This window comes from Agelaius tricolor, unplaced genomic scaffold (genome assembly GCF_023055355.1).
Source record: "Agelaius tricolor isolate 1412-34295 unplaced genomic scaffold, bAgeTri1.0.p SCAF_12, whole genome shotgun sequence".
Lineage (NCBI taxonomy): Eukaryota > Metazoa > Chordata > Aves > Passeriformes > Icteridae > Agelaius > Agelaius tricolor.
The window spans coordinates 9,695,473-9,715,384 of NW_027269272.1; the positions used below are offsets into that span (position 1 = coordinate 9,695,473).

General features: G+C 45.6%; 1 protein-coding gene and 2 long non-coding RNA genes across 4 annotated transcripts in view; 1 reads left to right on the forward strand and 2 right to left on the reverse strand.

Moving 5' to 3' along the window:
• SERPINE2 (serpin family E member 2) overlaps positions 1 to 1,740 on the reverse strand; it is a 23,644-nt gene extending 21,904 nt beyond the window's left edge. For both annotated transcript variants that reach the window (XM_071437495.1, XM_071437494.1), the window contains exon 1: positions 1,615 to 1,740. The gene's annotated coding sequence lies outside the window, so the exon portion shown is untranslated. The remainder of the gene's footprint in view (positions 1 to 1,614) is intronic.
• LOC139594887 (uncharacterized) lies at positions 1,182 to 19,409 on the forward strand. The gene is made up of 2 exons (XR_011680766.1): positions 1,182 to 1,450; positions 18,832 to 19,409. It is a non-coding gene; the product is annotated as an uncharacterized lncRNA (long non-coding RNA).
• Positions 8,409 to 19,912, reverse strand: part of LOC139594886 (uncharacterized) — a 30,784-nt gene continuing 19,280 nt past the window's right edge. Inside the window, exons 3-6 of the long non-coding RNA XR_011680765.1 lie at positions 19,028 to 19,116; positions 13,374 to 13,452; positions 10,039 to 10,188; positions 8,409 to 8,849 (exon numbers count right to left, since the gene is read on the reverse strand). This is a non-coding gene — a long non-coding RNA (uncharacterized lncRNA). The remainder of the gene's footprint in view (positions 8,850 to 10,038; positions 10,189 to 13,373; positions 13,453 to 19,027; positions 19,117 to 19,912) is intronic.

Genomic DNA, 19,912 nt, shown 5'->3' on the forward strand with positions numbered 1-19,912 from the left:
GAGCAAAGAGGAGTTCTTCCACCATCCTCATACCTGGGGAGGGCATAAAATAACAGTGCCCAGAGAAGCTGCCTTCCAGCATCTCAAGAGCACTTGACACAATTTGCTTATAGGTTGCCTGACATACAACTTGCCTGTAATTGTAAAAATCTGTGGACTAGCATTCATCATTTAAAGTTTGCTCCTATGCCAAACAGCTGCTATTCTCATGAGTTTAATCACACCCCACAAAATGCTAGATCGCCAACCTAGTATATCTTACATGCAGCTGAATTAATCTACTTAATAATTCTACCTTTTTATTTGCATTGGTCTTCCCCTCACACTCCAAAGGCTCATCTGAGCACTCAGCAGGCATGCAGCTGCTTTTCACTTTCCTCAAGGATGTCTGCAGTTTCTCCGAAGCTACACAGCACCACAGCTGCTTACACCTACGTACATTTTGTGAATAGTCCCTACAAAATCAGGTTTCTAATGAATTCCTGTGGCAAGCTGGGGACAAGACATTACTAAATGCTCACACCAGAGAAAGTGAAGGAACAAGAGGTCATTTTTCAGTGCAGTGAAAAAAAAAGTCATTCTACCAGGTTTCTCTTTCAGGAAGTTGCCCAAGAATGCGATTACAACCACAAAAGCCAAACCACGTTCAGAATCATATGCAGGCATGAGAAAGCAGGAGAGAAATAAATCAAAGGCCTCTAACTCATAAACAGATATTCCCTAGTTTTATGGGAAATTTGACATTTTAACATCTATTTGTTACTACAATGGTTTCTCCAAAGGTATTTTTCTGTTAAGATCCTCCAACATTGCACAGTACTGAGCCAAACTATCAAGCACCATTTTCACCAAGAGACAAAGGACTCTGCATTTCCAAACGTTCCCAGAACGCGATACACGAAGCAGCTCCCACATCGCCCCAAGTGAGCCGAGGTCAGAGTTTTGGTGAACCAGCTCTCCGCTCCAGCACACAGCGGGATGCCACCAGCCCTATCCAAATCCTGTTACAGTATCACAATATCACTCGTTCCTCCCCAAAGGGCAATGGCCGTAAATGTTCCTCCCCCGTTACTCTGCCATTCGAAAAGCCAAGCAAATTTCAGTTAGTTACTAAATTATGATTTATTGCTTTTATTTAGCACAACAGCAGCAAGCTCTTTCTCACGGCAGACAAGGGACACGAATGCAAGCGAGCAACTTGCAGTTCCCCAGCGCTCCCGGTGCCCGGGAAGTGCCGCCTCTCCCGCACCCGGGAGCGCAGCGTCTCCCGCGCCGCGCCGGCGGGGCCGCTACCCGCGGGCTGCCAGCCTAAAACCCGCTTCTTTTGGGGCAAAAACCCTCCCTGCTCGCACAAAGCCAGCGCCTTATCTTGGAAGAAACTCGGCGCGCCAGAAGCCCCGCTCCCGGCACAGCGCCCACGCACCAGGTGCTGGGAAACTTCTGCCAGCAGGTAACAGGAGCGCACCGAGGAGCCGCCGGAGCGACCCCCGCGGCCTCCGGGCTGTCAGCAGCCAAACTTTGGGTCCCCCGTTCCTCCGCCCGGTGCCCTCCCTCCCGCCCGCTCCTCCGGCCCGGCTCGGCCGTGCCCGCACAGTGCTGGGCGGCCCCGCTCACCTCGCCCGCCGCTCTCCGCCGCTGCCCGGCCGCCGCTGCCCCTCGCCCCGCGCCGCTCGGCCGGAGCGCGGTGGCGCCGCCCGCCATTTATAGGGCCCGGGCCGCCCCGCCCGCCCGCCCGCCCCTCGCCCCGCGCCGCGGGCCCGCCCAGGGCAGCGCCGGAGCGGCGCGGGGGGCGAGCCCGGCACCGGCTCGGCCTGAGCTCCGTGTTACACGGCCCCGCTGGGTCAGCCCCGCCGGCGACAAGGGGAAGCCGAGGCAGCGGTGGAGGTGCCCACGGGGCGAGGCTCGGCCCGGCAGGACGCCCCGGGGGTGGTGAGGGGACAGGGACCACCGAGGGCAGCTCCATGCGGCCCCTTCCCGGCAGTGCCGTGCTGGGAGCTTGGAGGGTTTTGGCCAAGGGGCTCCTCCCCGTGTGCTCCCACGTCCTCACCAAGGGATGAGGAAATGGCTCAGCCTGGGACCTCCATCCCTTGTGTGGCCCTGGGGTTTAATCTGCACGAACAGCGGGAGGGATCGGAGGGAGGGAAGTTGTTGCTGCTTCAGTGTAACTGCACAGGCACAGAGCAATGCGGCAGGACAGAAGTGTAAACCTGGGAAAACACATGCTAACCGTAACACTCACTGACAGCCCTGGACTCCTTGACTGACAAAGTACAAGAAGGAATTTCCACTCTTTGTACAAAAGCAGTAGTGCTGACAACTTCAGGAAAACCGGCAGTGTGTTGTGCGGCAGTGGACAGCACTGCCTTGTTACACAGCACTGCCTTGTTAAATCATCCTTTCTGATCCCGGTTTCCAAAAAATTTTCATGCATGGCACAGTTCAGCTTTGAAGAAACAGGATGAGTATGCAATAAACCACATTTCTTCCCTCGGGAGTTTGGACTTCTCTGGATAAAAAATGAAAACAACCCATCTCCTGGCACGGGCTGGAGCAGCAGTGGTGGCAGCTGCTGCCGGTCTTTATGGTGGAGAGCTTTGTGTCCGTCCAGGTGGCTCTCAGTGCAGGGCCCTGTGCCTGGGCAAATCAGAAATGATGGAAACACGGATGAGAGAGGTGGCACAGCAAGGCAGTGCTCAGAAGCAAGGAGCTCGGCCTCAGCCAGGGCACGGGGAATTAGGCCAAGATAAGGTGCTGGTGCTAGAAGGCTGGGCTGTCCAGGAATGGTTTCTCCACCAGCTGAGGTGGCCTTTTGTTAGGCTATTTACTACCCAGCTCAATTTTTAAATTTTAATTAAAATGTTCTTTTCCCAAAATGTTTCATACCATCATTTCTACTCAGATCCATTTCTCAATTGAGAATGGAGATTAATTAAAAACCAAAAAAACCACAAAAATACCCAACAGCCACCTTTTGCATATTTTTTCATATTAGCAGAGACAACCCTTGGGTATCCATTTTCTCTCAGGCATGAAGGCAGAAAGCTGGGTAGATCATGTCAGATGCCTTGCCCAACCACTCAGCATCATGAAAACCACATGGGAAAATACCACTGAATGATTTTAGGAGCATTTTGGTACAATCTGACATATGGAAAGGTAGCTGAAGAGCTAGACCCTGACTAGCTAGCTGAACTCAGAACTTGGAGCAGGAATCCTGGTTCTAGTCTGACAGTCTGAGGACCTAATCCAACAGCTAAGCCCCCAAATGCCCTTCTCTTGGATCTGAGCTCATCCTCCTCACGTGAAGACTTTGTAGTCTGCCTTCAGTAGAAATGGGACAGGGAAAAGCGAGTCATGTTCCAAGCAAATGAAAATGACATGAAATTGTCCAAGTTTTGATTCCACCCACTTTGGACAGCACAGTTCCAGTCCAGTGAAGCTGGAGCTGAAGAGTAAAAGCCAGAAGCGCAGTTCCTCCCCTTGGTCGTTGCCACATTGCCCACAGCTCATTCCGTTCCTGGCTGTGGACAACCACCTCCCAGCAGGCAAGAAGGCACTGCTCCTTCTGCTTAGCAAGTGGTTTAGGTGATCAAATTCGTGCCCACTAAACAGTTAACAAGTCAGGCTTTTTGCAAAGAGTGAGGCACCACACCTACTAAGTACTTTGCATCAACAAAGAACTAATTTGTGGAAATCAGGCAAAAATAGCTGAAGTCAAGAGGAGTTTGAGGTGAAGCTGCCTGAGATTTGCCCACCCAACCAAACAGCTGCCAAAAGGGGAGCACTGCCATCCCCTCCTTTCCCCCTACCCCACTCAGGGTCTCAGAGCCCCACCAGCTCTGCTGCCTGCCCAGTCCTTATGTGAGGTATCCCATCCTGGTAGGGGAAAAAGCCAACAATGAGCCTTTTTTCTGAATTTATCCTCTGATTCCTTTAGCTGGGACACACTTGGTTGCTACTAGAATTAATTTCATAGATAAGTACCTATGCACAGAGATGAAAGATGCGTAGATGAAAGCAAAATTCACTGACAAGCTGTATGTACTGTGAGGCTATACTTAAAAGCAGAGAGGTTCTTCAGATGGTATCTCACCTTAGAAAGGGCAGATTTCAAACTGTACACCACATTGCTAATGAGGATACAGGAAATCTCATCCATTTTTTCCTCTTGATGCAAAACATCTCTTCCCACAAAAGGAAATGTTGATGTTTCCCGGTGTGATTTAGGCTGAAAGAGGAAACTGACAGGCAGAAAGTCACAGTGAAATAGAAAAACTGGCTCCAACACAAACAAGCCTAAGCTTGACAAAATAGGCTGTAGTTTTAACAAGCAGGTTAGGAGCAGACCAAGGCGGAGGCCCTTAAAGAAATTTACTGCCTTTTGAGGCCAAAAATTTGAAAGCAACATTTCTCAAGCAGTTCAGATAGGAAATCCTGCATAAAAGGGGGGAAAAAAAGAAACTTCCCAGTTCTCATCCATGTTTTATAAAGCTAAAGAAAAAAAAATGGTAAAAGTGATAAGCCTAAAGAATTTATTGTTTCATGTATGGTTTTGACAGGTTGCCAAGAGAATGGTGCTGCTCTATGGAGAGTAGAAGAAATGACATTTTCTTTGCTTTAGATTGCTATAAAATTTTCAGTTTTTTACAAGCCCCCAGATGGTTTTTATAACCCCTTCAGGGGTTGCAACATATTGACTGAGAAATACCAATTTATATAGCAAACTCCACTCTCTTCTTGCTGGCAAAAATTACTGCTTTGTATCTGTGTATACACACAGTGGCTGAATATAAATAAAAACCCAAAAATAATGAGATCTGAGGCAAAATCCACCACCTGGCAGTACATTAAATTGGATGAAATTTCCCTAAATTTACACTGGTGTAAATAAGAGGAATATTTGGCCCTAAATCATTTAGGTGAATTTGGGATTGACGATTAAAAAGTTTGTACTCTGTTTCACCCTGCAAACAAGTAGGCTGCCTTCATTGGTGTCAGAAATAAGGAAACATTTCCACCAACAATTCTTTGGAATTGGAGGATTTTTTATTGGCTTTCATTGTGTTCATCTGCAGTGTTTTAACTGGGAAGTATTGGTGCCTTGGGACACAGCAGGCTTACAACACAATCACCAAAGCAGGTGACCTTAGCACCTCAGAAGGAGCAACTCTGAAATGCTTTGCCTGTAATGAGCAAATAATTACTGAAGTAAACAGTGTGTCCAGTTTTGGGGGTCTATAGACCACTATAATCATCTGTATTTTGTACATCCATGAGGGTATAAGAGAATTCTTACTGAATGGTGACTTCACAAAGAACGTCTAAATCCACAGTGGACCATGAAGAGCTCATATCCCTTGGGGGACTGAGCCTGAGCTTCTGCACTTGCCCACACTCCTGTACAATCAGGCTGGTGGTTTGGCTCACTGGGTGACTCTGGTCACTGCTGAGACTGCCTAGGTAAAAAATACCACAGTACCTGGTGCTGTGCTCCAGCTCACAGCTAGGGAGGAGGCAGCATCCCATTCTTCCTGTGCCTCAGGGTTAGGTGGTCACTTAGAACACAGGAGTGTGATTTTAATTCCTATGAAGGCAGGAGGAGAGTTGCTGGTATTCCCAAGAGAAGTCTCTGTCTACCTTGTCTGAGGCTTTTCTGGAGAAAGAGAGATTTTGGTGCCTTCCTACTTTGCATTAAAGAATTAAAAATGCATTTGAGCAGGCAGAAGGAAAGGAAGACCACGGCATTGTAGCTTCATATTTAAATCATCCTTTGGGAGGGTGGAGACAGCAGTTCTGCTCCTGGCTTGCCAGGCAGAATGCTTTTGTATTTTACATTAGTCAGCCAGTGGATAAAATACATGAAGAACCCTTAGGCTGGTCAGAAAGTTTAACTGATATCCTCGTACTCAGCATCTCCTCTGCTCCTTTGCATTGCAATACCTCACTCTTCTTGGAGCTGAGCCTTAACCTGTGCCCTGTAGCTCTGCACAGGGAAAAGCAGAACTGCTGCACTAAACTTTCTGGCAGCTTTCATTATGCAGATTTTGAAACCTTTAGATCACAAACTTTCTCTGTCAAGGCACGCACACAGCTCCAAGCTCCTTCAGCCCCCGTCTCAGGCTGATATTAAAGCAGCAGCGAGCTGCTTCCAGATTACCTTGGATTTGTGTGGATTTAGGGCTAAGCCCCATCAGCGAGGCTGCTGCTTAAACTTTTGTGCACTGTGTTTAGGTTGTAGGACCCAAGTGAGCAGAGCTGGCCAGGTTTTAGTGTTGGTTTGACTCTTCCTGCGCACTTGGACAGCTGTTAAAAGAGCAGGCAGCAGAACAGCTCCAGACCTGAAAGAAGGCAGCAAAGCAGACTTGGCAGAGGGAAAAAAGCACAGGCAAGTCAGCTGGCTCAGGGGAGGCAAGTCAGGGAAACGAGCCCAATGCACAAACAAAGCAAATGGCAGCCTCAGGCTGGCCCGGGCCCTGTGGGGCTGAGCCCAGCCTCGGCCAAGGCAGGGCTGCTTCCCAAGGCTGGGACAGACACACGGCCAGGGGGATGATGTGAGTGAATGGCACCAGGTTTTGGCTGAAATGTGCCTGTTCCTTCAGGCTAGAAATGGTGCCATTTGCCATTGTAAGTACCCTATTCAAAACCACGGTCTCTATGGCACTCAGCTGAAGGACTAAAGAGCTCATCTGCAAGTGCTCAGTGCTAGGAAAAGCCAGCACTGCTGCGTCAAGCCTAAATTAACTTCCCCGTGTGGGCAGGATGTAGCGCTTAAACTCCTTTGACATGTATTTCCTAGAGACAAATGGCAATTCCCTCTGTGGCCCATCATTTACTATCTACATAAAAGCAGAAGGAGATGATTAGAGTGGGGAACTGCCCTGCTTTTGCTATATTTAGTGCCCTGTCAGCTCAGCCTATAACATTCTGCTCTTCAGTTGTAAATAATACTCTAAGGAAGGGAATAAAATGAATATCAAACATGGAGAAGCTGGTATAGAAAAGCAGACAAAAGGCTGTAGGTCCAGAGCACATGGGAATAAACCTTTTACTTGGGTTTAAAAGCTGAAGGAGGCATTAATGGAGCTCATCCCACCTCCTGCCCCACAGCTGAGAGCAGTAGAGGGTTGCAGTCTTTGGGGTCTTCCAGCAGAAAGCTGCATAAATCAGTGAGTCTGGCTGGCTCCTTCTGCCTGGCACCTGACAATATGGTCTGATGTGAAGGCTTCCAGCACTATACCTAAAGGAATTCTCACATTTATATTTCAAAGAGTTCTGGGAGGCTGCACATATTTCTTTTACGTGTATGTATTTAAATCTATTCAAATTTGTTCCTCTTAAGAGTGAATTCCTCATCATAAATCATCATCGGGACTTATTAGCTTAAACTCTACACAGCACACACTTGTAAGGAAAAATACAAACTATATATTTGCCTTAAATGATCCTGTGGTATTATTTAATACCAGCTGGACATCTTACAGAAAGAAATAGATTTTCTAGCAACAGCCTCCTGAGGTAAAGTGGAATATTCCCATTTTACAGCACAGTAATGGAGGTGGTCCGTGCATGGCTGTTGTGGACATCTATAGAAAAGATCCCAGATCTCTAGTACTTCAAAATCTTTGCTAACCCACAGGACCAGCTTCTTCTAAAACCAGATGGAAAGGCAATGCATAAAGGAAAAGAACAAAGAAAAGGGTTTGGTTTGGTTTGTTGCCAATGAAGAGTAAAGGAAGAAAGCCATTAACAAAGCATTTTCCCATGTGATTCAAATTAGGGCAGCCCATAATGGCTGAAGACAATTGTGCTTTTATTCTTTTTCAGTGATATTTTCAAATTTGGGAAAGTTTTTGTTGTTCTTTTGCCATTCAACATAAGTAAGCTGAGTTTGGTTCCACCACCAGAATGATTCACTGCACTGAAGAAATTCAGAACACCCCCAGTAGAGGAAGTTCATTGCTAAATTTTAAATCTTGACCACATCAATACAGATTTTTCTGTGCCAGGAAACAATTTGTCTACAGTCTAGAGGAAATGCTCTCTAACAAATGAAAAATGAATCCTGTATTGTAAACCCTACTTAAGTTCACTGGGTTGTTCGTTTTGTTTTTTTTTTTTCATGAGTAAGAAATGAGTAAAAACAAACAAACATCCTTTTGGAAATGCATCAAAAAGACACATAAAACATTAGTCAGGCTTTTAGCCATAACCTACTTGGAGATCCACGGTCTCAGTGAGTTTTTGGTCATGCTCTTCAGGAAATACACAACACATAGTTTATTCAAGATAACTTAATGCAAACAGCTTGAGGCATTTGGGTTACAAGCTGTAGGTTTCTCTATTACTGACTCATTCTTCTGGATACCTGGTGCTGGCTCTGCACTCTGCCTGAGACTGGTTTTTGTAGATTTTAGTTTCTTCAGTTCTTTCAAAATCAAAAAGAAGAAAAGAAATTATAAGAAATATAAAGAAAAAAAAAAAAAAAAAAATTACACACACAAGAATTTCAATCTTGAAGTTTCTCTTCACTGTTTTATGGCTTCTTTTGTCTGAAAACTCCCAAAATTCAATTCTTAAAATAAATATTTATGAAACAAGCATTTGCAAAATGTGCTTGCCTGCCAACTCCAGTGAATACTTACTGATTAACCATTTTTCCAAGACTACCTGGGTGTTTTCATGCTCTCAGTTCATAATACAGTTCAGTGCATTGCCTTCTCTGGGAGCTCACACTCTGAAGCAGCAGCACATGAAGGCACTTTGCATTTGATTGAACAGAGTTTGGATCTGTTCTGCTCCATATGCTGAACATGTCTGCATAATCTATCTGCAGGAGTAAACCAAAAAGCCTGGAAGAAAGGACATTTGATATGATAAATAATGGGAAGTTGTAGAGGTGAGGCATTTAGACTACTTCCTGCATTTTATTGATAGGGAAACAATAAAAAGCTAATATTCTCTCCAGAGATTTACAGATTAGGCATTCAGGTTTTTGGTTTGGGGTGGTGGTGTTGTGTTTTATCCACCCATTCAAGTGACTTTTGGGGCTAACAAGTACATTGTATCCTCTGAGGATAAGTTCTGATATTCAGGCCAAGAACATGAAATCAGTTTTGATTGCTGTTCTCTTTCAGAGTCCTGTAGAGACAAACAAGGGTCAGGGGTTTGATTCCAACCTGCTTGGGTGAAACAGGCTGCTGCTGAAAGCTGGAGACAGCAAGCCATGGCCTGCTCAGCCAGCAGTGAGCACCTGAAGGCCAGAGAGATGCCATGGCTGTGATTCCCCATGGTGTGAACCACCCTCTGAGGTAATTAGCAGCTGCAGCCTGGAATCACTGGCCCCTGGGGCAGGAAGGAAGCCCAGCAGCACCAGGGCACCAGCAAACATCCCCTGCTCCTGCCTGAGCCAACCTGGCTGCATTTGTGCACCAGGGCTTGCCCCAGGCATGGCACTTCCAGCTCTCTGTTGGCACAATCTGCCCCCATCACAGGGCTGCCAGAGCTGGCACCTCAGCCAAACCTCAGCATCTCACCCTAGCCTGCCTCTTCCCAAAACAAAGTCAGCTTCTGAGTATGCAAGCTGAGGTGACACACAGGGAATCTTGCTTTGGTAGTGTTTAAAATAATGTGTAAGATGGCAGATCAGGCAGTGTCTGGCTAAAAAAGGTTTCTTGCCTTTCCACTAACAAACATACTTCAAGGCTTGCTTTGAAAACCCTTTCATTTCTTAGCAAGATATTTCTGGTCTCTTTATTTTCCTGCCTGCACTTGAACTCTAATCATGCTAATGATCTTCATCTTCTGTGCCTTCTGTCAGGTTTTTTTGTGACCGCTCTAGGTCTCTAGGGCTCAGCAATTAAAAAATCAACTCTGGGTAAGGTGATTTTTTTTATATTTATATATGTAGATAGATAGATAGATAGATAGATAGATAGATAGATAGATAGATAGATATAAAAGTTTCATATGTAAAAAGCACCTACCATCATATTGATAAACATTCTTTTTCTATTTTCACCTATTTATTTCTCCACTCACCACTTCTGGTGTGTTTGATGCCTCAGTGTCTTGGGTTTGCCCCTCTCCCTTCTGCATTCCAGCATCAGATTCTCCCAGGAATCCTCTCTGCTTGGGAGGAGAGGTTCTTGCCTATGGCTCACTCCAGATATCCCATTGAGTCAGTTTGTGCTACAACAACAATAAAGACAGGATTAACTGGTTCAAAGCTTAAAGAAATGATTTAAGACTTGATGGGAAAGGTCCTTTCCCATGTCCCCTTCTTAGAGATGGAGTTCAAGCTAACAATTTCTTAAGTTTCTGAAGTTTGTGACACTGCATTTTCTGCAGGCAGAAGTAGACTGAATGGTTCACAATTCAAACTCCTTCTTTCAGAAGAGGGTGGAGTTTGTTTTAGTAATGCCACACTAATTTGTGAAATGATGTCTCCATTTTCTGAGGTACAAGGGCAGTCTGCTTCAGAGGAGTGGTATGTATGTAACAAAAAAAAAAAAAAGATGAGGTCAAATCTAATTCTTTAAGTTTAGTTTCTACTGTGTTTTAAGACTATAAGACCAACTACCCACTATCAGTCAGTCTGTAAGAAAGGTTTAATATATTACAATACAAGGTCAATATATAAAAACATATGACATAAATATTGTTTGGGGATTGGTTTGTTTGGTTTTTTGTAATTAAAAGGTAAAACCCAGCAGCACTGTGGGAGACAGTCTTAAAAAAACAGAGTAAATAACAGTAAGGTTCAGAAAAATAGAGTAAATAATAGTAAGGTTCAGAAAATTTGTTTACAACTACCAATAACAGAATGAGCACCTTTAATCACAAAAGATATTTCTTTAGTACAAACAGCTGGACTGAAGCTTAAATGCATTACATCTGCTCAGGTCAGTGCTCACAGGGAATGATACCACAAGGGAAAAACAAAGGAAGCAGGGAACACACAGGATGCTGCAGTGTTCCCAGGCCTCAGCCCTGCCATTCCCATGGTGTGTGGGTGTTGTGGACAGATGCAGCCCATGCCCTTGCCCTGTGGTTATCCTCCACAACTTCCCACCCACCTCATTTATTTCTGTCCCTTTGGGTGGCAGTGCCAGCGCAAACTCTGTCCAGATGGCCAAGGCCAGGCCCTGCCACACAGAGATTGTCTCTGCCTGTCCCTTCCCTGCTGCACCAGCACAAACTCCTCTTTCTGAGGCTGCAGCAGATGCACCCATCATGGATCCTAGCACCACCAGGAAAGGGAGGGAGGATGCTCAGCCTGTCCCAGGCTGGTCACCTTTCACCATGCCAGAAGGTGGGAGGCTGGACAGTGGCCCCAGCCAGTGGTTCCCCCAGCAATTAGGAATTAATTAGGCACACTGACATCATGGAGTGAGGCTGAGCAGCTCTGGAGGGGCACATTTCCCTCCCAAGTCTGAAGCTCTGAGCACCAGGAGTATCCCTGATCCATCTTGCTGTGGCTCCACAGAGAGTGACTGCCATTTCCACAGCTATCATAACAGTTCTGGGGGTGTGTTCCAGTCTCCAGGCTGTGTGTGCTGTCTGCACTCTGAAACCACATATAAGCTGGTGGGCTCATGGACCAGTCTCAGAAAACCTCAGCTCTGCACCAAAGTCTCTCTCAGGGTCTTCCCTGGGTCAGCACCTTTTCACCCCAAACACACACAGCCCAGCAGACCAGAGATTAAAGCTACCCCTTAACCAAGACGGGACACAGTGAACCAGAGGCTGTTCCACATCCCCTCCTTCGAAAAGAAAAACATGACTTTTTCTATTTTTGTTGTGCTGGATTGATAGTTCTGCCTTCCCTACTGTGTTCCAGTGTCATAAGAGGGGACATAAATCAAGGTCCAAACTCCCAAGCCTTCTCTGTGCCCATCACTGCATGGACTACCCTGGCCACACAAGAATCCTTTTTTTTTTTTTTAAACTGAAATGATCTATATTTTATTTGCAGCTTTTGTTTTGCTCTAGTCCTGGCTTGCCTCCATCCATTTTTGTCAGCTAGGATTTTGCTGCTTTGTTTTCCAGTTGCACCATTTGGGCCCAGTGGATAAGCTGTTCAGTCAGAAAGCTCCCACACAGGCAGCAGCATCCTTGGCTCAGCCTTGCTCTTGCCCCATCAGCCTTGAGAACCCTTCAGGAATGATTGATGTGGTTGCCCCAGTGCCCTCCCTTGGGATGGCAGCACTCAGGAAAGCTGTCAGTGCTCGAGGAGAGAGGATCACCCCAGAAATGATGGCTCATTTCAGCTTGTCTCCAGAGCCACTTACCCAAGGATCATAAATACATGGATTGGGATTTCTACCTTCATGAGTTCCCAGATAATTGACACTGAGAGCTTCATTTCTGCAGCAGGACGTGGATGTGCGTCCCCCAGGTAACAACGCCATGAAGCAGCCAATATCTGCAGCTCATTTGGTGCACTCTGTGGTTCAGAGGTCAGGGAGGGCCATGTAGAACATCTGCCCAGGTTCAAATAACTGCAGCTGAGTCCCCTCACAGAGGGTTGGTTCTTCTAACTGTGCCTGGAGGGGTAGGAGGCACATGGTGTGTGAAGCAACAGGACTCAGACACCTTATGTTGCCCTGGCCTTGTGTTATCATTCTCATGTCCTGTGGCATCAGAGGAAGCTATGTTTGGCAATCATATATCATCAGGAAGGTCCAGGAAGGTAATCCAGATGGCAATGAGCTGCATAAAGCAAATGCAGCTTTTCTGAGGAATTTCCCACTTGTTTCATACACTAGACCAAAGGTTCCTACCTGGTGCCTTTATGCCCGGCCCTTGTGACTGGTGTTTGTTCAGGCTGAACAATCATTTGTGTTAAATAAATGTTACATATCAAAGCAAGGGTTTAGTAACTTGTAGGAGAAAGGCCTAAAGTAGTTTTGAGAGAGCTCAGAGCACCAGCATGTCTCATCCATCCAATTCTTCCAAGAGCACTTCAGATTCCCTGTGCTTCTAGAGAAACCATTTCTCACAATCTCACTGTCATGACAGCCCTGGCCCCAGAGGTGCTCTGGACTTTGCTTTCTTAGGGTGGCTATTTCTGTCACAGAGGAGTTCCTGGTAGCTTGCCATGGTTTCTCTCAATAAATCTTCACACATCCAATTTTTATAAGCTTTTTCTCCATGTTAAGTGTTGAGCAATATAATATTACATCATTTGTACTGAGTGTTCACTGTCATCAAGAACAGAGAACTGCCTACTGGATATTATTTCCTTTCTGAGGCAAAACAAAGACATTTTTATTAAGCCTGTTTCAGTCAAATACAGCAAGTCTGACCCCAGCTTTTCACACATGTGTAGAACCAAAGTCAAGTAGCCACCAAACACCACAGCTCTCCCTTACCTTTCAGGAGTGGTCTGTTCACACTTACAGAGCAACACAGGACAACTGAATTCCAGTTCAGCAGCATTTAGAGTCCAGTCTGCATAGAAATAAATAATTACCCAACATCAAAGACAGAGAGTCAGAGCCCAGTATCCAGATACTGTATTCAAGATGCACAGAACCTTGCTGGTCTGTTTTTGTGATCATCTTGTTCTAAGACACTGCTATTAAACAGATTCAAGGTACATCACATGTCTGGTAATGACCCCCATACCTTCAAGACTCGATTTTCAGGTTTCCTGTTCACACACACCACATCTCTGGCACTGGCATGGCAACTGTGTGCCCAGAAGTGGCACCTGTGCCCACACATGGCCAGCACCTTACCAGATGGACCTGGACTGTGCTCCCAGGTGGGACACACAGGTCCCTCAGAGCAGCTGACCCCTACTTTTATTAAGTTGTTGTCAAAACAGTGCAGTACTAGAGCAGCAGAAGCTAAAAGCCAATTCCAAACAACGAGGACAAAACTGAGCTTACAGCTCACTCAAGCAGTGCCAGCAGCTCCTTTGATCCTGCATCCTGCATCTTTCCTAAACGTGTTGCATTCAGCAATTCACACCTCACACCTAGGGCTAAAACACTTCTTCTCTTGTACAACCCTCTTGCCAAGCATCCCTTATATTTTATTACCAATTCCTATTGTTTGGATTGTTATTCCCTTGGCATGACTGGCTGCCTCCCAGCTGCCTCTGACACCAACAGAGGTGAAGTGGGGGAAACAAAAGCAGCAGACACTATTCCTTCAGTCCCCACCACACTCACTGCTCCATCCCTCAGACCTGGGGATCCATCCTTTCTGGATCTAGAGAGTGGAGAATTGCCACTATTAGCAAGTGGGATGGTGCTAAATTCCATTTTCTTTTTAATTCTTTATAACAATTTCTGTTGGAATGTTTTAAAAAAATCAAAACTAAAGGAGAACCCAAACAAAAAACCCAACACCAACCAAAAAATTTCACAAACCAAACCAAATCAGCCAAATTCCATTGTCCTCAACAAACCTCCTTGTCCTCAGGCTCTTCACATTTTGCCTTTTGGTGACCATTTAACAGAGACTCCCTTAACACTGACAATTATCATGGATTTTGCCATGTCTTACTGGAAATCTCTAAGCAGTCATTTGAATATCAGGCACTTTAAGATACATCATGACAGCACCATCTCTATTCACACTTCTCCAATATGCCCTTGATAAATCATCTACTGTATTTTCAACTCCTTTTCTGGATTGGCATTCAAACCTTCACTTGGTATTTCTGGAGTGTTAACAGCTGTCTCCCTATTCCTGGTGGATGCTTAGTGAAGGTTCTTGAAAATAATCTCAAACACCCAGCAGGGCTGCTCAAGCTTTCCATAGATGCACTGTGGACACCGTGAGGGGCACCGCTGCTGCAGCCACCCCTTGTGACACTGATATCTGGGTTTGCTGAGCACTGGTTGAGATTAGAGATACACTTATAAGAGACAATGCAGAGGTGGGAAGGGAGATAAGTTGCAACATAAAAAGAGCAGATGGGGAACTGAGGCACACTTGGCTTTCAACCAAATATGCAGAGCATGCTCTATATAAAATAGGAGAGAACGAGGAGGTGGCACTGAAAACCCTTAAATCTGTCAAAGGAGAAAAGAACAACAATTCTGGATCATTAACAATGGCCCATTTCACAACTCAGGAAAAACCCCAAACCTCCAGTGGCCAAAGATTTAGCTAGTTCTTTGGGGACTTGGATTCAGTCCCTGACCTGTGAACAAGCTCTCAGTGCAACCTTTAGGAAATCATTCATTTGCTTTCATCTACCTCCCTGTCTGTAAAATGGGAATAGTGACATTTCTCTACTGTGGTGCTAGACAGCAAGAATTTGGAGCATGGAGATGCTCAGATGTCACAGAGTCTACTACTGCTCCTAAAAAGTTGAATATTCCTCATCTTTATGAGTGGTTTTTGATATGCATGCAACAGAGGGTAGCTAGCAAAATGAAACAATTAGTTCTGTGACATTTTCAGCTGCCTAATGAGTTTCTCTTCTGCTTGTCACAGAAATATTTCAGAATTGGAGCTTGTGTTACCAGTTCTCAATATTTTATGCTTTTTCAGCCTGAAATTCAACAGCTGTTTCAATATTGCAGTTGGAGCCAACATATTCCATATAGACTTTCTTCAGAATGTTGCCAGGTTTTTGAAACCTTTGCCATGCCTCTTTGCTTTTTGTGGCTTGATCATGGCTACCTCTTCACTAGAAATCTGGCAGTGGAGTTTTTCTCCTACAAATGTGTGAACTGAGTTTGTTTTAATGTCAGTCAGAATAATTTCTCAGGAAACTCAGGTTTCTGTCCCAGCACTTTCCCCCCACTCTACCAAGCTGCACATCATGTGCTTGTTAGTCAGTTTTCCACAAAAATACCACAAAAGTCATGCACAATAGTGCTCTTTCCAGCCTTTCTACTTCTCTTTCTAGGTTCAAGAAGGTATTGTATTTATCACACATGTTATTGGAGAGATTTTTGGTTTTTTTTGGTCTAGACCTCGTTTCTTGGACCTCGTCCAGAAAAAAATTTCCTTATGACAGCTGTATAAGCTATTGTTAGTATTATTCTCTCAAAAGTACTGTACTGCATTGAGGATAAGCCTCCTTTTTACTCCTCCTGACACATTAAAAATCCATCTGGTGGGATCTATATTCTGAAACTGGCCTTTCTCTCCTGTCCTGAACTAATCTCCCACTTATGCTCCCTGTCCTGACTTCACCAGCCCTAATGACAAGGGACATAAGAGTCTTACTTCCTGCTATTAGAAATAATTACAATACCTGTATTAATTTTAAAATTAAACTGACACTATCTTTGTCACCTGTACATAGATAAATATTCTTTCAAGCTTTTCATTCCTGCTGTGTTGCACATCCCACAAGAAGGGGCTCCTTTCTTTGTTGGAAGGACTCCCTGCAGCAGATCCATCACTGTCTAGGGCTGGAACACACCTGCAGGTTATTATCATCTCTGAAAAGCTTTCAGCCATATACTTTGGGCCACTTGAAACAGATTTTTTTTTTTTTAATACAGTATTTAGGACAAAGGAAAATATACCTTTGTATTTGATAGTACTTGAAAGTACTATGAGAAAAATGGAAAAAAGTACCTCTTGTGTGAGGCTTCTTTCACTGCTGGATGCCCTTTTCCTCCCTTCTGCTCCTGGGGACCCAGCTCTGCCATGAGCCCAGCCTGCTGAGCCTTCTCCTGCCACCCTGGGGCTGGGGGGCACAGCATCAACAAAGCCAGCCATGGGCACCCACAGCTTCCCAGGGCTCAGCCAGGCAGAGCAAAGGGTTAACAAATGGTGAGGGATTTCTCTGTGAGCCATGGAAAGGGCTCAGAAAACGGAAACCAGGCTGAATTTAAACTGAGGACCTCATTCTTCCGCCAAGCCAGTCGGTTTCTTAATCAACTGGGGCCTTGTTTCACAGTCAGTCATCAGAGGCTTTAGAAAGTCCTTCTGACAAATCTGTAAGGGGAGATCCACAAAGGATGTCTTTTCTGTGCCACTCTCTACCTAGAATATGCAATGCTGGGGACAGGGCTGCCCTCAGTGGCGCTTCTGTACCGTGGAGCACAATGCACAATGATGCTATAGGATACTTGCACTGCTGAGCTCCTGCTTATTTAAATATGCATTTCATTAAGGAAAGTACCCTAGGAAATCAAGCAATGAGCTTTCCCAATGGTACTTCTCCTCCTTCCTAGGAGAAAAATCTTTCTCAGGTTTCGGAAGTGCTGCAGTCTGCTCCCAGTCAGACCTTCCTTTCCCTCATTAGCTGTGCAGTCCTGTCACTTACTAGATTTCTAGCTCCTAAGGAAACAATTCCTCTTTATTTTTCTTCTCAGTCTAGTAATGCTTTAAATTATTTCTGAGAACTACACTTCTATTACTCATTATTATTGAGTCAGGAGAAAAAAAAATACCTCACATAATAGCAGAAATCTAATTATTCTGGGAAACTTTGAAATTCCCTTCTCTCGTGGTATTCTTTGATGTGCCTATTAAATAAATAATGATTTTTACATCTAAGGTTTATCTTACAGTGCAAATACACCATTATCCTCAGCATAAAAACACTTTTCATTGTTAGCCACTGTAAACATGGGCTGAAGCTGTGATTCAGGAGTGCTTGAAGCTGACCTGCCCAGGTATGGGGCAGTGTAATTTTTTCACATTAAAAACTTGTGAAGGAGAAATGGGCCATGGAGACAGAGGTACTGCAACAGGGGGAGGGAAAGAAGAGGTTAGATCAAAATAGAAATGTCATGCAGGCAAAAAGAAACTACAGGTACTCTAAAGACAGAAACATATCTGATTAGAAACAGAATATGTGTCTTTTCATAAGATTTTTCAATCACAGCCTCAGGCACTTTGTATGACAGCGGGAAATAGGATGACATTTCTGGAATAGTACATAATTAAAAATAATAAAAAAAAGATCAGCGTTTACCCAAGAAGGAACACCCTAAAGACTTCACCAATGGTACAGGCAGGACATTACTATATAAAGTCACTGGAAAGAATGTATTTTTATGTATTTACTTGGTGTGATAATGGTTTTCATTGTTAAGTGTGCAGTCTGGAGTCCAGCACTGCTCAGTACCTGTTCAGCACTCTCCAGGTCTGCCAGGACTTGTGCTCTGTGCCAGTGACTCGTTCCCCTCCCTGTCCCCCTGGGAACTGCCTCGTGTGCAGCCTGGGATGGAGCTGTGCCACTCACTGTGGGCAGGGCAGGGCCACCTGCACATCCTGAGCTGCAAAGAGGAGCTCTTGGAGACCCTACAGACGTTTGTGGGGAGGTGTGTTACGTGAGCACTGAGAGAGCCCCAAACCTCTCTGCACCATCTGACTTTCACCCACAACATCCTGGCTTGGGGCAGCCCCTCTGATGCCACACACAGTCCCCTGGTCCCCTTGGCTGGGTGCCTGGTGCTGGGCTGGCAGGCAGGGCACTGGTGGGAATGCCCAGCTGCCTGAGTGGGCATCTCCCAGCTGGGCAGCCTCAGGCTGTGTGTGCCACAGACACACAGACATCCCCTGTCTGAGTGGGCATTTCCCAGCTGGGCAGCCTCAGGCTGTGTGTGCCACAGACACACAGACATCCCTGCAGCACCAGGCCAGGAGGAGCGTGTGGGACTCACTGCAGGGGAGATGCAGAGCTGCAACCCACCCACACCGAGCACAGGGGAACAGGGAGCAGGACAGGGAGGGGAAGGTGGAAGAAGAACTCCCATGGTTTTTTTGGCTTTTGTCCTTACTTTTATGTCCTGAGTTCTCTGAGGCTTTTCAGGGTTTTTTTGTTGGTTTGGGGTTTTTTGGTTTTGTTTTGGTTTTTGCATCACAGATTAAACTCATAAATCTTCTGTCTCTCACTTTCAGTTTCCACCTATGTCTTCTCAAAATTTCTCTGATCTGCCTTTCCTCCCAGAAGTTTTGTAGCACCTTTTGTGTGCAAGCACACTCATCAGACAAGACTGGAAGAAGCAATCACCACAGGCTTCTCACTGCAGAGAAGCAATCTTGTGCTCTGGCAGCAAGGCCCTGTGCAACAGATTGCTGGAAACTGGGAACTTACCCTGGCAGAATGCTGCTCTTCCACTTGCTTCCCAAAATGAATGTCCATTTCCAGAAACCAGGGGTGATAAACCTGGGATGTGTTTACACCTGGAATGGAAAAGCTGTGTTTAAAATGAAGGCATAAGAAGAGCAATGATGAAAGAGTGTTTATTTTGGGTTGTGCTCCCTCACAGCGCTGTGCGAGCACTGAGCCCCAGCCCCTCTCCAACCCTTCTCATCCCTGTCCTGAAACAGGAGCAAAGAGCAGGAAAGGAAATGGAAGTGAGCTGTGCTCAGGAGTAAAGTGAATGTAGGAGAGGGCATTTATCTGGAAACCAGAGCTCCTTCCTGGCCTACAGACTGTTCACTTGTATAAATATAAATAAACCCATCAAACCATCCTTGGCTGGCTGGTTTCTTCCAAAAGAAGGCTCCTTGTTTTGCAGTCATGCTTACTGGAGCTTGGTGCAAGGCTCCAGGTTTTGTGTCTTCCTACATGAAGTAGCTAAGAGAAGCTTTCAGTGGTTTTCTGATTTTTAGTCTCCTGAGCTGCTGGATGGGGTTCAGCCCTGGGCATTATTCATTCTGCGCAGTCCGGTTTCCTTTACGCAATCCAGTCAAAGGGAAGGCGACCAAACAGAGCAGCATTTCTCCTTCAGCCCTAGCAGATGGAGCCTCCTAGGTCAGATTCTTGTATGCATAGTTATGGCCTGACACAAACTGAGCCTCCAGTGAACGTCATCTGCTTTGTACTGGGTGAACTGAGTCAACCTCACAGCTCAGGGACACCCAGGGGCAAGAGAAGGGAGAGGGTGGGAGTGCACATGTGGGATGTGAGGAGGCCACCTCTTTTGGAAGCAGCTTGCATTTAAATGGGATTAAGCAGTTTCCTGAATTGACACCC